The 17583-nt window shown below is 36.3% G+C and overlaps 1 long non-coding RNA gene across 1 annotated transcript in view; it reads left to right on the top strand.

The window, feature by feature from the left end:
- The window catches only part of LOC129039178 (uncharacterized), a 68003-nt gene that overhangs the window by 40537 nt on the left and 9883 nt on the right, over window positions 1–17583 (top strand). The window contains exon 4 of the long non-coding RNA XR_008503279.2: window positions 15658–15819. This is a non-coding gene — a long non-coding RNA (uncharacterized LOC129039178). The remainder of the gene's footprint in view (window positions 1–15657; window positions 15820–17583) is intronic.

Genomic DNA, 17583 nt, shown 5'->3' with positions numbered 1-17583 from the left:
TTCAACCATTGTGGAAGACAATGTGGTGATTCCTCAAGGATCTAGAACTAGCAATACCATTTGACCCAGCCATCCCATTACTGGATATATACTCAAAGGATTATAAATCACCCCTGTCGTGGGGTAGGGGGAGAGGGGAGGGATAGAATTAGGAGATATACCTAATGTAAATGACCAGTTAATGGGTGCAGCACACCAACATGGCACATGTATACATATGTAACAAACCTGCACATTGTGCACATGTACCCTAGAACTTAAAGTATAATTAAAAAAAAAAAGAAGCTTCACATAGCATTTTGTTTCTTGCCCTTCCACCTTCTGCCATGTGAGGACACAGGGTCCTTCCCCTCCAGAGGAAGAGCCCTCAAAAGAAAACCAAATTTGCCAGCACCTTGATCTTGGACTTCCCAGCCTCCAGAACTATGAGAAAATAAATTTCTATTTTTTATAAATTACCCAATCTCAGGTATTTTGTTGCAACAGCACAAGGCACCACAAAAATAGATACATGGAGCTAACGTAACTGATTTAATTAGTATAATATTCTATTTTTGATGCACATGTGAAAAACCTATTTTTTTCTTCTTAATCTATATCTAATCCTCAGCATAACCAGTTTTATCTATAGAAATTGGAATAAAACACTCTCTAAGTGGTATCTTCATCCAATATAACCCTAAGGATTTAAAAGCAAACGTCTAAAGAAATAATTTAATACAGATTATAAACTAAGAAATGCTAAGGAAATTTAAATATATTTCTCAGAAAATAATGGCATATTATGATTGACTTTGTCATCAAAACAATTATAAGTTCAATTGTATGAACAGTGGCTTTATTAGATTATTTTATGTTTTATGACCATTTAATTACTTTATAGGTTCAATAAAATTGGATTCTCTTTCCTACCAGAATATAATTGAACAAATTATATTTGTATCTATGACCAAGCCAAAAATCTTGTTTACCTAGATCAGATAAGTCCACTATTAAGAAGCAAGGACAATGTTTCTCATGTGGAAATGATGCCTACACATTCCTCCTAGGAAAAATTTCCTGATACCTGCTCTATGGCATATGAAATCTCAGCCTTATAGATAGTAAAGAATATCACTTCCACACAAAGAAGGAAACAATAGGTAGCCACCGGGGCCTACTTGATGGTGAACAGTGAAGGAAAGTGAGAATCAAAAAACTACCCAGCAGGTACTATGTTTACCACCTGGGTGACAAAGTAATCTGTACACCAAGCCCCTGTGACACAGAATTTGCCCATGTCACAAACCTATGCATGTACCCCAAACCTAAAATAAAATTTGGAAGGAAAAATTCAAAAAGAATGCTACTCTCAGTAGGCCAGGAACACCAACCAAAGAAGGAATGGATCTCAGACAAAGATGACCCTTTACACTTATAGGTTATATAGGAGAAAACAGTAGTAGTATACAGTCCCACCAACAGTGTAAAAGTTTTCCTATTTCTCCACATCCTCTCCAGCACCTGTTGTTTCCTAACTTTTTAATGATTGCCATTCTAACTGGTGTGAGATGGTATCTCATTGTGGTTTTGATTTGCATTTCTCTGATGGCCAGTGATGATGAGCATGTTTTCATGTGTCTGTTGGCTGCATAAATGTCTTCTTTTGAGAAGTGTCTGTTCATATCCTTCGCCCACTTTTTGATGGGGTTGTTTATTCATTTCTTGTAAATTTGTTTGAGTTCATTGTAGATTCTGGATACTAGCCCTTTGTCAGATGAGTAGATTACAAAAATGTTCTCCCATTCTGTAGGTTGCCTGTTCACTCTGGTGGTAGTTTCTTTTGCTGTGCAGAAGCTCTTTAGTTTAATTAGATCCCATTTGTCAATTTTGACTTTTGTTGCCATTGCTTTTGGTGTTTTAGCCATGAAGTCCTTGCCCATGCCTATGTTCCAAATGGTATTGCCTAGGTTTTCTTCTAGGGTTTTTATGGTTTTGGGTCTAACATGTAAGTCTTTAATCCATCTTGAATTAATTTTTGTATAAGGTGTAAGGAAGGGATCCAGTTTCAGCTTTCTATATATGGCTAGCCAGTTTTCCCAGCACCATTTATTAAATAGGGAATCCTTTCCCCATTGCTTGTTTTTCTCAGGTTTATCAAAGATCAGATAGTTGTAGATGTGTAGTATTATTTCTGAGGGCTCTGTTCTGTTCCATTGGTCTGTATCTCTGTTTTGGTACCAGTACTATGCTGTTTTGGTTACTGTAGCCTTATAGTATAGTTTGAAGTCAGGTAGCGTGATACCTCCAGCTTTGTTCTTTTGGCTTAGGATTGACTTGGCAACCATTGTGGAAGACAGTGTGGCGATTCCTCAAGGATATAGAACTAGAAATACGATTTGACCCAGCCATCCCATTACTGGGTATATACCCAAAGGATTATAAATCATTCTCCTATAAAGACACATGCACATGTATGTTTATTGCGGCACTATTCACAATAGCAAAGACTTGGAACCAACCCAAATGTCCAACAATGATAGACTGGATTAAGAAAATGTCGCACATATACACCATGGAATACTCTGCAGCCATAAAAAATGATAAGTTCATGTCCTTTGTAGGGACAGGGATGAGGTTGGAAACCATCATTCTCAGCAAACTATTGCAACGATGAAAAACCAAACACCACATGTTCTCACTCATAGGTGGGAATTGAACAGTGAGAACACTTGGACACAGGAAGGGGAACATCAGACACTGGGGCCAGTTGTGGGGTGGGGGGAGTAGGGAGGGATAGCATTAAGAGATATACCTAATGTAAATGAACAGGTTAATGGGTGCAGCACTCCAACATGGCACATGTATACATATGTAACAAACCTGTACGTTGTGCACATGTACCCTAGAACTTAAAGTATAATAAATATATATATATATATATATAAAGAAAACTACTAGTAGTAAATGGGATGGTTCTTAGTTCTTAATCCCAATAGAATTGTTAAGAACAATAAAATTCTTCAGTGACATAAAAGCAAATTACAGCCCCAGGTCTTTTAAATACTTTAAGATAAAAGTTAACTTTTAAGGCTTTAATATTTTGTGGCCCCAAATGTTTTCACCATACTAAAAAGAGGTCAAAATCTCTGAAATAAGTGGTCTCATGGAACCAAATATCACTAAAAGAAAAAATCACTGAAAGAGAATCACCAAATATCACTGAAAGAGAAAAATCACTAAGTATATTATATGGTCAGATTGATACCTTACTGGCAAGCACTTTACCATATGGAGGGAAAGCAAAACTTGGAAAGCTTAGAAGCAAATCTAAACTTGGCAGTGCTTTTAATAAGCGTAAACACTTCATAAACTGTGGTCAAAAAGAATACTGTATCCTCTGAGGAAAAAAATAATAATAGAAATTCTAACTGGTTCTGATCCCCTGAATAATAAAAATGTGAACATTTCCCACAAAATGTGATTTTCTGACATAAACGATGTTGTCCCTGATCTTTTCTACGCAGGTGTGGAATCTGTATTGTGGCCTTTGTTAACGTAATAATCATGCCCAGAGTTTCTGTTTTTCACTTTGATCAGACAGATGTAAACTCAGAAACTTGTCTAATTTTGCAGTGTATTTTCTTTGAAAATGCCTGGCATTGTGTTATTTGGTGAAATAGCCCTTCTTCTTTATGGTCAACGTATTCTTTCTTTTTCTAGATGTTTATACCTGAGTTCTGGTTTTTGACAAGCGTTATGTTGGTAGAAAGCTGGGCAAACAAATACACACAATTAGTGCCACAAATTGATCCACTATTGGTGAAGGACAATGTGAAATTACACAATGAGTGATAAAACCAGTAAAAAAAAAATTAAGCACACATGGGATTAAGTGTCAAATGAGTGATTAGGAATTAAATGCCAAAGGACATCAAGAAGGCATAAATCACTCCTGCTGGATGGTTGGACACCTCTTCTGAGAAGCAGTAGTTTTATTGCTAGAGAGACTCAAGGTGGGTAGAGAAGAGGTCTCATAAAGGGAGGAAGAACGTGAGTTAAGGCACAGAAAATTAAAGCACTAACTTTTCTTTTTGTGAAATTGTTAATATTTTACTTGACTTCCCTGGCTTATATCTTTTTATAATATTTAAGTACTTCACATAAAAACGGATCATTCTTATTATGAGAAAAATCTTAGAGGTTAAAAGAAAGGTCATACCATGTCTCGGAATTCAAAGTTACAGGATCTTCAAGGAACTTGAAAAAGCTCTTCATTTATTATGAGACAAAGTAAAGTTAAACTCATTATTGTCTGGCTAGAGAATACTAAAAATGTTAAAATATTTTTCTAAAAAAAATTACATGTTCTCCAAACATGAACAGAGTTTTACAATGAGAGAAAAAAAACAATCAGCCTTTTTTCCTCTGCTAAGACGAAAGACATTCAGTACATGCTCACTGCAGATTCCCATTTGACCTTTATCCTATTATTGACATTTGTAGGTGAGATTTTTGCTTTGGATGCTCTGCTGTCAAGGGATTGGTAGTGGCAGTTGAGTTCATGTTGTTTCCCTTTATGCTTAATTTTTAATGACAAGTCTCTGAATTACCAGATTGTGTCAATTACCCTCCAAGAAATCTAATTTTGTTAATGAAATTAGTTGCTTGGAAGAGAAACATAAGCATTAATTTCAGTTTAGCAGTTTCTCTTTGAGCTGCAGTGGGCACTATTTGATGGAATTGCCAGCACTTGATAAGAGTTTATTGGTCCTCACACTCACATCAGATCAGTGCTGTCCCGACAACTGAGGCTAATGATATGGCACACGGCAGTAGATCTGAAAAACAAACTTTCCAAACTTCAATAAAGCACATGGTAGTTTCTCTGAAAAGAATTAATGTGACTTTTTTAAAAATTATCCCAAGTCTAAAACTCATAAGGAACAAATTAAGTGAAATATTAAAGAAATTATCCATGATAGTTCAAGATCAAAGCACATTTTTGCGGAATGCTTCTCTAGATCAGCCTAAAAAGTAATTTTTATTTAAACTATCAAGATTGTTTCCTATTTATTTTACTTTATTAATAGAAAACTCTTGGTGTGGTCTATATTCTGACTTGTTATGGCTTTGAACAGATCATGGCAGTCGCAGTGTATAATGGTCATCTATTGCAGCAAAGTCACTGGACAAATTTTTATTCACCCATTTATTCGCCCATTTTTATTCCCAATAAGTTTGAATATTATTTCCTTGCCATAAAAACACAGAAAGTCACCATTGTTCTGAAATGTAATATATTTATATTTACCACTATATATGGTAGTACACTGAATTCTTAAAATGGAAAATAGCAAATTTTCATATCAGTCAAGAATTGCAACTATCAACCTCTTCCTATGACCTACTACATAATCAATATTTATTGAGCACCTACAATATACCAGGCATTGCTGTTCCCAGGATACAGCAATAAATAAAAACCAAGTCCTGCCTTTCCTGGTGCTGATGTTCTGGTAAAGAGACGAGTTAATGGGTGCAGCACACCAACATGGCACATGTATACATATGTAACAAACCTTCACGTTGTGTACATGTACCCTAGAACTTAAAGTGCAATAAAAATATATATAAACAATAAAATAAAAGCAAAACAAAACAAAACAAACAAAAAAGCAAACAAAAAAGCATTTAGGTGCAATTTCTGTCCCTGAGGAGCTCTGGCCCAGACCCCAAAGAGAGCCAGAAAAGCATCCCAGAGGAGACTCCATTTTTCTGAGACAGAAAAATTGAGCATAAGTGAAGTCATTATAGGTAATAGGAAAATACAGTGGTGATGAGGAAAGGCTTTGCAGAGGAGGTGATGCCTGAGCAGGTCTTCGAAAATGAATACAAATCCGGAGAGAAGCACTCAAGGCAAAAAGAAAGCGAATGCTAAGGCAGGGAGGCAGGAAAAAGGACACTAAATTGTGAGGGAAAGGGGTGTAAGTCCCCAGCTGATTATCCGCTGAAGGGATCCTAGGAGTGGGAGGAGACAGGGATGAAAGTATGGGTAGCTCCTGGGTCTGGTGGGCCTGTGGGTCAGTTCCAGGGATTTGGGGATCCTCCTTTCACTAGCCTCTCCTCTCATAAAGGGATACAGATTAATAAAATAACATGTTTGGATAATTGATTTTTTTTTTTTGAGGTGGAGTCTTGCTCTGTTGCCCAGGCTAAAGTGCAGTGGTGCGATCTCCGCTCACTACAACCTCCATCTCCCAGGTTCAAGCAATTCTCATACCTCAGCCTCTCGAGTTGCTGGGAGTACAGGCATGCACCACCACGCCCAACTAATTTTTCTTTTTTGTATTTTTAGAAGAGACGGGGTTTCACTTTGTTGGCTAGGCTAGTCTCAAACTCCTAACCTCAAATGATCTGCCCGCCTTGGCCTCCCAAAGTGCTGGGACTACAGGCGTGAACCACTGCACCTGGCCTGGATAATTGATTTATAAATAGTTATCTGTTATTCACACATATACACATGCACACATACACTTTTTCTTACATTTCATTTTTAAGGCAGTTAGAAAAGTTTTAAAATTGCAACTTCAAAAATAATTATAATTAATATTTGTATAACACTTGATACAATAGACTTTATACACTATACAATGAACTCTATAACACTACAAAAATATTGTCTCATATATTCTTATTCGATTAACGATCATCAAAGTAATGCTACAAGGTAGAAAATGTATAATTTCTTCATTTTACAGATCAGGAAAATAGTCCTAAAATCTGTTTTCACTGGGTCGGTATTCAAACAGTGTCCTTCTCCCTCCAAATATTGAGATCTTTCTACCATACTAGATTAATTTGTATGTAAAATCCAGTTGTTTTATTCCAATAAAAAATCATTTTTAATGGAAACCTTTGAGATCTGTAACCCCATGCTCTGTTGGGTCTAAATCATAAGTGTGCTAATACCCTGCCCATTGGGCCATCTCTCCACTCTGCAGGGAGTACTACCTAAGGGAGACTCTCCACCATGAATATTCCTCCAAACTTTTGCACTTCCCTACTGCATTGCTCTCCTGTTCCAAACTTTGCGCCCATCTTTAAGGCCATTCGTGTTTTCCTTTTGTCAGTGTTAACTTGGGCAAACTTGGGGGTTTCAGCATCTCCTATTCAAGCTCCCCTTGAATGCAGTTGTTTTGTTTACTTAGACTGCTGTGTAGGACCCAAACTTTCCCCTGGACAAAGCACAATTCTCTTGGGAAATAAAATAATTACCCACGTGGAACAGTTTTAAAAAACAATTCAAAATGGTAGGTGATAAAAGATTCTGTTAAGTACACTCTCCCTCTATCTTGATTACCACTGATTTTTAAGTAATGCCCTTAGAAGAATTTTATACAGTTTTCACTTATTGGTTAAAAATACACTAGTTCATCTATGTATATGAGGATTTTTCTACTCTATTTAAGACATTGTATGACAAATAACAGTATGTTAGGAACTCTTTTGCTAACAAGGTATTGTTGTTGAATTTCAAGGTAGCACTAGACATTTGAGTTAAAATGAAATATAAATTCTTACCAAATCAAAAACTTATGAAAATTATGAATTTGTTGTTATTGTATGAGTTATTCATAAGCAAGTATGTTACTGTGTGTATATTCACCAATATTCACAAGGGGAGTGATGGCTGAGCCATTCAGTTAGTACTAAACTATCGGAGGAAGGAAGGTAGGCACTTCTATCCAGACTCATCGTTTATCCATGCCGGAATCATCCCTGGTGTTCAGTCCTCTTCAGGACTGGTTCTCTTCCTCTTGTTTAACTCCTGCAATTCCTCTCTGGCTGAGACCGAGGGAAACTCACTTGAGTCTCCCATGAACATTTCCCTTTTTTGTGTGGCTTTCCTGTATGCAGGAATCACTCTATTTTTCTCACACCCCAGAGGAGTGCAAGAAACTAATTCTAAGTCAATTGTAGGTTGATCTGTCTAGATACACTGTTCAGATATGTATTTCTGTGTCTGTGTATACTAAGCCTGAATTTCCTCTCCAAGAAATGAAGGTCCATGAAAAGTGTCCTCTGCTCTTTGATCTTCAGACCTCTGTGGGTTTGCTCCCATTACATCCACAGATCCTGGTTTCTTAGGGACGACAGCATCTACTCACTCCTGATGCCTCTTTCATCTCTCCTCCCCTACCTGTGTCAAATGGTCACCTAGTCTGGCAGGTAACCCTGGTGGCAGACAGGTGGGGCAAAATGTTACTATTCTTTACATCACTTTGAGCATTTTGTATTATCCAAATTTTATATTCACTTTTTGAGTGCTAAACCTCAAAAATTAAGAATTAACCTCTTGTTTTCTCTGCTTTTGGCTGGCTTTTTCTTCCCTTAGGCAATGATGCAAAATGCCCAGCTGACTAAGTAGGGTTCTCAGGTAAAAGGAAGTATTAAAAAGGCAGCAATTATCATAGTATCCCTTCATACCACTGGTAATTTATGATAAGCCATGTATACAATGATTTACCAACTTCAAATTTTAATAGGCCTGATCATTTACTCTATGAATATTTATAACTGTTACATTACATGCCTTTCTTATGGATTTCAAATTCTTTCTGAAGATATAAAACAAAGCTTTGTTTATTAAAAGAAAAACTTCACATGTAACAACTGTTAAATTGAGCCTAATGGGTGGTGAAAGGTGGTGAAAGCTATGCACATATATTTGAAAATGTTTCTATTTTCTTAAGGCTGAGAAATCCTGCCTCTTGTGTTCTGAAGAGTGGGCTCTGATGAGCAAATTAAGGCTCTCCCATCTGTACTTTTCGATTTCCTCCTCCATTTCAACGTTTTCCCCACCTTTATTTTCTCCCTTCCTTTGTGCTGGATTTGAGAAAGAATTGCCCTTCCCCTTTGCCAAAGTGAATCTCTCTCTTCGCTGGTACTTCTGACCCCCTTACGTTCCTATACTCCAGGAGCTTGCATTGCAGTACAGCAGGGAGTATGGAGTTTGTTATCATCCATGGACTCATCTCCTGGCCCTGTCACTTTTTAGCTGTGCGATGCTGTGCAAGCTACTTAACATCCCACAATTCAGGCTTTACCTTCAAAAAATGGATTCATAAAAGTAAGATGTTTTATCATTGCCTCTCTTACTTTCTCATATTCTCACTTTTTCTCATACTGATTGTGCTTCTTCTCCAACAAATATTCTCAGTTCTTTCTGAATCTGAATGAAAACAAGAGTCCCTCACCCTTGCTGCATGATCTCCTTACCACCCTATGCCTCTCCCTTTACCACCAAATTTTTGAAAGAATAACTATTCCTGCAGTCTTTTCTTAATAACTCCAAATTTGTTTACTTTGACTACTGATGTTATTGAACTGTTATGTGACCTTCTAATCACAAAGCTCTGTGTCTTTTCTCTATTTGTAAGCTCCTTGAAACATCTGCACCACTTAACACTGTTGGATCCCTTATTTGCTTAAAATAATTTATTCCACAGCCACTATCATTGTGCTATACCTGTGTGTCTTTGACTGATCCCTCTTTCTCTTCTACCTACAAATTTAGCTGCTTTTAAAGTTTCTTTTTTTGACTGTCTCCTATATGACGTACACAATCCTTCCTAAAATTTCACCAAATCTAACACCTCTATCTGAATGACCCAAAAGGTGCAGTGTCTCCACGCTGAATTAAGAATCCTATGATTTACATGCCTGAATATTCCACCACAACCTTGAATTCAAAACATCCCACAAACCAAAGACATCCCACTCCTCCCAAACCAGCCCTTCTCAACTCTGCATTAAAGATATTGACATTCTCCCCGGCAACGTGATTCGAATCTTAGAGGTACTTCCTCTCCTACCACCTCCTACCACCAATCAGTCAACAGTCCTTATAAATTCTAGCTCCAAATATTTTCACATTTATCACTGTCTTCCAGTTTAATTGTTACCACTGTGGCTCAGGGGTTTATTACTTCTTATCTGAACTATTATAATAACCTCTTCATTTGCTCTAACTCATCCTAAGTCTCTCCTTCTAGCTTCGCACCCCCCTCATTTTCTTGACTAACCCATCACCAGTGCCAGATAAATCCTCAGTTTAATTTTAAAAAGTATTTATGAATCAGAAACTTGCAACAGAGAGAAAAGAGGAATTAGCATTTTGGTGCAACAGCTGGATACCATGCTATATATTTTACTGCATTATCTCATTTAATATTCAAAACAAATTGTGATGGACATACTTGGTTGACCATGAAATATTCATTTCCTCCTTCCTCTTTCCAAATAGAGCCCTGATTTTATTCAGGTTACCACAACCCCTCCCCGTGCCACTACAAAGGAGAATTCTAATTAGTCTGCGCTGGTCAGCTTCAGATTTGTCTGGCTATTGCTATTGGTGTAAGGGTAATTGTAAATCCTAAAATGACTCATAAGAGTAAAGGGAAGAACTGGTATTTCACCATTGGCTAAGATTCTCTCTTAGAGAGCATCTTGCCCAGGTAGCCCCAGCCACCAATTTGGCACCACAAGAAGAGCCAAATTAAGTAGAAAGTTGACCAAAAAAAGGGCTGAATGAGAGTCAGAGTGACATGCTGTACCTCTATCCCTCCGGGCTGTTCATTAAACAAGGTAATATCTTTCCTAACTTGTGATTTAGAGTTGTGTGGTCTGTTACTTGAAGCCAAAATGTGCCTATGAGCAACCTTATGATATGGAGACAGGCTCAGAGAAACCTAAGTTTACATGACTGGTATCAGCAGAACCAAAATTTGAAACCACATTTGATTGATTACAAAGACCTTGTTTTTTTCACATTATCTGACTAGGACTTTAATCAGCCCAACACCTATAGAAATATTTTACAAATGTATTGAGTACTACTTTTTATTATGCACTATTGAAGTGTTTTATGAGTATTAACTTACTGACTTCTTAAAATAACTCTATGGGGCCCACATATTATCTTCCTTTTACAAACACTGAGAGAGGTCAAATAACTTTCTCAAGGTCACACAGCAAGTAATTATCAGAACATGAAATTGAACCAAAGCATTTGGACTTTAGAACTCCTGCTTCTAATCACTGGGCTTACACATCTCTTCCTGTACATTTTGCACATACACAATCTTTAAAAAGTAGGTATGTTGCTTTGGTATATTATATTTACGAGAAAAATTGTGAGAGCCTCTGCATGAGAAAGCTGGCTTACAGTAGCAATTTCTGTATATACCAGAGAGAGGTTGGCAGGAGGATGGAAGGAGGGGCTATTTGAGTGAAAACATGGGATATGAAATGAAGTAATCTTTTGGCTGAATTGGAGGAAACTCCAACTCTCACATCAGGGGTGAGGCCTTGTAATGTTGCTGGCAGTGGGGTTCTCAAAGAAACCTTCACTTATGGCTTAAGTGCGAATTTGCAATGATATCTAGAGACTCAGGCCAACTGCTCTATGGAGTCCTCCACAGTATTGGAATTGATTCCAAATTCCTTAGCCTAGAATTTATATTCTCCTTCCAATCTACTTTTCTAGCCTTCCCCTAGTGCCCTTCCCATCCTTCTCTTTTATACCTCCCATTTCTTCTACTTAAATTTAGGTAATGAAAGGCTGTTTTAAATTAGTACTGATAATTGCATCATTGAAAAATTTAACTTTCTTATAGATAATTTTTAAAACACAACTAGCATCTATTTACTAGAAACAGAAATAACCTCAACAGTTGGATATCTTTGTCATAATGCAATGGAACATATGGTGAGGGCAACACTAGAACTCTAGAAAATGAGGTTAGCTCAGTGGGAAAGTCTGTTTTATATTTCCAAAAAACTCCATTTAAGTTCCACTCAACTAACAAATGAAATAAGGTCCTGTTCATGCTACATCATGGAAATGTGCACTATCTGTCCTCACTCCTAAAGAGAAGCCACGGGCACAAATTAAATAGGCCTGGTAGAGCTTCACGCATCTGTAATTTAATAAAGTAACTAGGGAATAACAGCTACAGGGTTTATACCTAATCCTTGATTTGTTTTTCACTGTGGATATAAAATAACCCCTCCCTCCAAAGCTTCTGTTTAGTATGATATCTTGAGAATAAGTGAAATGTAATTTATTATCTTCATCTAGTAATAGTACATTGTTAAGGTACGTTTGTCACTTGAATAGTAGGTCTCATCAAAAGGTAATATTCTACTTTTTTCTTAGCATTAGAAATGTTATGTCTGAGCAAGATGAATATTGAGCATCCATCTTTCTTTTTTAACTGTCACTGAGACACTGGGGAGACCATAAACAGTAAAGAGAAAGATTAACCGTATCACACAGTCAGTAATTTAAGGAGCGGGGAAATATTTTCAGGTCATCATCAATCTGAATGTTTTCCTTTTATAACAGAAAACCAGGTGATTTAAAATCTCTCTACATACACAAGGTATACCAGAGATAGAATTCAGGGAAAAAGAAAAAAAAAAAAAAAAAGAACAAAATCTGGTGCTATCTGGGAGTTTTGCATGTTATGCTAAGCTTTCTGGGTTCCCAACAGGAAGGTAATTCACATTGCATATGGCATTGCAGCACAGTAAATTTGATTAACGGAAACCTATTATCTATCCAGTTGGAGAAATGGAGAGGGCAAATAGGTTAAAATTTTTCTCTTAACTATTAATTAATGTGCCTCAGGTGGTCTCCTTCCCATTAATTTCATTGTACTACAGGAAAATATGGTAAGAGCAGCTGTACATGTTAATCAGTGCTGCTTGCAAAATACTACAAGATAGAGACCTGAATGTCTCCCTGAAAAATCAATAACAATAACAACACCACCATCGGAGCAGAAACTATTAAACACTGCCCATGCCAGCACATATACTATGGCAGATTCTAACAACATCTATGTTTCTAACTAGATTGGTGTTTATGTTAGAATAATCAAATCAAGAAAATGCCTTATACTCAGCCATGGTCCACATCACATATTGTAGCAAGAAGAACACAAATTAATGTATGCAAATAAAATTCGGATTACATTGATTTTATTTTGGTTTGGGAATATGTGACTATTACCAGATTTTTTTAGAGAAAGAACATTTATCAACTTGCTTGAAAGTAGCTGTAACAAGGAGAAACCAGGATCTTAAAAAGTCTTTTAAACAAATTAAAAACATGATACATTAGGACTTTTATTTTGAAAGTGACAAGGACACATTCTATCCAGCTTAAGAAAGGAAGAGAATTTATTGCTCAAGTAATTGGAAAGGGAAGAGCTAGTGCCAGCTTCAGAGAGGACTGAGATACAAAGATCATCATGTCTCTCTTTTTCTTGTTTTCATTTTTATTCGTTTCTCTCTTCCTTTAGTTCCTTGTTTCAAACTCCTTTTTATGTGATGGCTTCATCCTCTTCTATGCAGATATGTTCTCCATGTGTAGTCGCACATGAATACATATATGCAGACAAACAAGAATAGAATGGTTGGAGTAAGAGAGGAGGAATTTCCCAAAGAAAGTTGGGGGATTGGAAAGGAAACTGTTACAAGAAGAGCAAGAGTTGGACAGAAACCCAAAAGAATAGAAATCTGCATTATTGTTTCTCAGTGTGATCAGCAGCATCCATATCACCTGGGAAATTGTTAGAAATGCATATTCTTCAGACTGACTGAATGAAACTCTGGGGGTGGGTCCCAGCAGTCTGTTTTCACAAGCTCTCTAAATGATTATGATGGATACTAAGGTTTGAGAACCACTGTTCTACATGAAGATTCCAGATTATCATCGTAAACATATACCCTGTATATCCAACTGTCCCATGTGTACCTTAAGTTGTTCCAGTTTGATAGAGCTTATCATAAACTCCCTAAGTTGCTCCTCCTCCATTATTTGTGTTAGCAGTTAATCCCTCCACAGTCCATCTGGAAACTTTGAGCTCCATCCTAGAGTTCTCCTACCCTAACCCTCACTTCCAGTAAACTGTAAAATCTTGCCTATTTGACCTCCTATACATTAATATCAATCTCTTTACTGATCTCTCTGGTACCTGCCCTTCCCATAACTCCAAATTCATTTCTCCTCTGTAAACAAAATTATTTCATTAAAGTGCAAATCTGACAATGCCTCACCTCTGTTAAAATATTCACAAGGCTCGCAGAATAAATCCTGCAGAAGAAACTGCACAATCTTTAGCTAAGGCACTGACTATCTGAGCCTCTACTTTGCTCTCCTCTAATTATAAATTAAGCTTCAGAGATCTATAAGCTCCCCAGGATTCTATTTTTAAAATCCTGCTAGTTTGTATATGCTAGGGAGTAGGTCCCCAGCTTTCATCAAAGTCTTATTGACCCAAAAAGTTTAAAAACTATCAATACAGTAGACAGAAGAGAAAAGTAATTTTGGTTGTCAGGTACATGTTTATGATTGAGAGTACCCTGAAAAAAAAAGTTCAGACTAATTTAACACATCTTTAAATATAAAATGATTCCTGTGCTTTTAAGAGAGTGATGCTATGGGTAAATATAGATAATCCGTATAGAATTAACCATGGTGAAAAAGATTTTTCACAAAGGCAAAAATATCATTGTTCTACTTGTGTTCTGTTGATTAGACTCATGCTAATTATTTCATGGTTAAAAACTTACTGGAGAAGTTGGAATACAAACTAAAAACAAAGAACGATTTGAAAAAAAGAATGCATTTAATGTGAATATAGATTTGATAGGAAGATTGGATAAGGATTGCAATAGCTATTTTGGGGAGTCATGTAGCATATTTTTCATTAAATTCCATGTTTTTCTAACATCCTACAATTCCTACTTTTCCCATTCTTAGTGATGGATGTGTAATGCAAGTGTGACCACTTATCATGATCAATTTTCCTATCACAGTGATTAACTCTAGAGAATGTGTTTAACAAACAAACAGAGACAAACAGAGGCCTTCCCCTAAACTGATAAATGGATATTGGAAACAAGTTCTCTTTCAACTGAGTGTGCTAAAACAGGGCCATGTAAATCTAAGCCTGCCAGTGGCAATAGAGAGAACTTGTCAGTAGGAAAAATTGAGCCAAAAGATGAGGAAAACTGAAACAAAGCTGAGAGAGAGGGAGGAAAAAGAAGCTTTGAAGGTATGGGATGAACTCTTGAACCGTTAGATTGATCTTTTTAAAGCTAGATTTACTTTGTTCTTTCTAGCTATATTGGTTAGCACATTCTTTCTTGCTTGAACTATGTTAAGTAGGATTTGAATTATAGTCGTTCTTCGACTTACAATAGGATTACATCCTGATCAACTTATTATAAATTGATCACATTTAATATACCCAGCCTACTGGACATCATAGCTTAGCCTAGCCTACATTAACCATGTTCAGAGCACTTACATTAGCCTACATTTGGGCAAAATCATCTAACATAAAGCCTATTTTATATTACAGTGTTGAATATCTCATGTAATTTATTAAATATTGTACTAAAAGAGAAAAACAGAATGGTTGGTGGGAACTTTAAATATAGTTTCAACTGAATGTGTGTGCTTTTGCACCATCACACAGTTGAAAAATCATAAGTCAGGGACCATCTGCACTTTGAATAGAATTATTTGCAACAGAAACATACCTGTCTAATATACTAGAACTCTGACTCCATGCTTTGCTGTCATTCTGTTTTTTACAGGGACAGATCCCAGGTCTAAACCCTAGCCAAAATCCCTTGTGTTAGAGGAGCTCACCCTTTACTGCTGATGAAAGCTCCATAATGAAGTGCTTTCCTGGTGACACTCAGAGATCGTTTGCTATGTGAATGTTTTTCTTGCTCAAATTTCAACAAACATGATTGGTAGGTGCTATATTTAGGCTGTATAGAAAGCACCAGAAGAACATAGAGTGATGGAGCCAGTATGAACTCCTCAAAATTGCCAATACCAGCTCTAAAATGAAAACATACATCATCTTCATACATCAGAAGAATGAATACTGTTAAAATTACCTTACTACTCAAAGTGATCCACAGATTTAATGTAATCTCCATCAAACGACATTCTTCACAGAAATAGAAAAAGCAATCCTAAAATCTGTATAGAACCGTAACACTTTGAATAGACAAAGTAATCTAAGGAAAAACAACAAAGCTGGAGACATCACATAACCTGACTTCAAAATATACTACAAGGCTACAATAACAGAAACAACAAGATATTTGTATAAAAGCAGACACATAGACCAATGAAACAGAATAGAGAACCCAGAAATAAATCCACGTATTTATAGCCAAAAGATCTTTTGACAAAGATGCCAAAAACATACATTAGGGAAAAGACACCATCATTGATAAATGGTACTAGAGAAATTGGATATCCATATGCAGAAAAATGAAGCTAGACCCCTATCTCTCACCATATACATATAAAAATCAACTCAAAATGGATTCAAGACTTAGATGTAGACTAGAAAATTTTTACTATAAAAAAGACCAGAAACTATAAAACTACTGGAAGAAAATATAGGGGGAAAATATTAGGATACTGGCCTATGTAAAGATATTATGACTAAGACTTCAAAAGCACAGGCAACAAAAACAAAAATTGACAAGTGGGACTACATGAAACTAAAAGGTTCTTGCACAGCAAAGGAAACAGTCAACAGAGTGAAGAGACAACTGGTAGAACAGAAGAAAGTATTTGCAAACTAGTCATCCAACAATGAACTAATATCTATATTATACAAAGATCTCAAGCGATTCAATAAAGAAGTTTTGAAGGTATGAAACTTTGAAGCTATTAATCCATTAAAAAATGGACAAAGGATCTGAATTGACATTTCTCAAAAGAAGACATAAACATAATCGATAGTATATGAAAAAATGCTCAACATCACGAATCATCAGGGAAACGCAAATTAAAATCACAATGAGATATCAACTCACACCAGTTCAAATGGCTATTATCAAAAAGACAAAATATAAAAAATGCTGGTGAGGATTCAGAGAAAAGGGAACTTTTACACTGTTGCTAGTAGTGTAAATTAGTACAGCCATTATGGGAAATATTATGGAGGCTTCTTTAAAAACTAAAACTACCATACAATTGAGCAACCCCACTATTATTACTCCAAAGAAAAGGAAAGGATTATATCAAAGAGTTAACTACCTCTCCATGTTTATTGCAGCACTATTCACAGTAGCCAAGATATGGAATCAACCTAAGCATCTGCTAACAGATGAATGTATGAAGAAAATTGGGTATATATACATAATAGAATACTACTTGGCCATAAAAAAAGAAAGAAATTCTGCCATTTGCAGCTACATGGATGGAATTGGAGGTCATTGCTTTAAGTGAATTAAGCCAGGCACAGAAAGACAAATATTGCATGTTCTCACTCATATGTGAGAGGTAAATAGTTGATTTCATAGAGGTAGAGAGTAAAACGATAGCTACTAGGGGCTAGGAAGAATGTGTGTGTTTGGAAGTGGGGAGGATGAGGAGAGGTAGGTTAATGGGTACAAATAAACAGACGGAATGAATTCTAGTCTTTTATATCATAGTAGGGTGATTATAGTTAACAATAATTTATTGTATATTTTTAAATAACTAAAAGAGAA

The sequence above is a fragment of the Pongo pygmaeus genome, chromosome 5, assembly GCF_028885625.2.
Source record: "Pongo pygmaeus isolate AG05252 chromosome 5, NHGRI_mPonPyg2-v2.0_pri, whole genome shotgun sequence".
Taxonomy (NCBI): Eukaryota; Metazoa; Chordata; class Mammalia; order Primates; family Hominidae; genus Pongo; species Pongo pygmaeus.
Note: the sequence above shows the minus strand (reverse complement) of the source record. Positions and strands in the feature narration are given on the sequence as shown.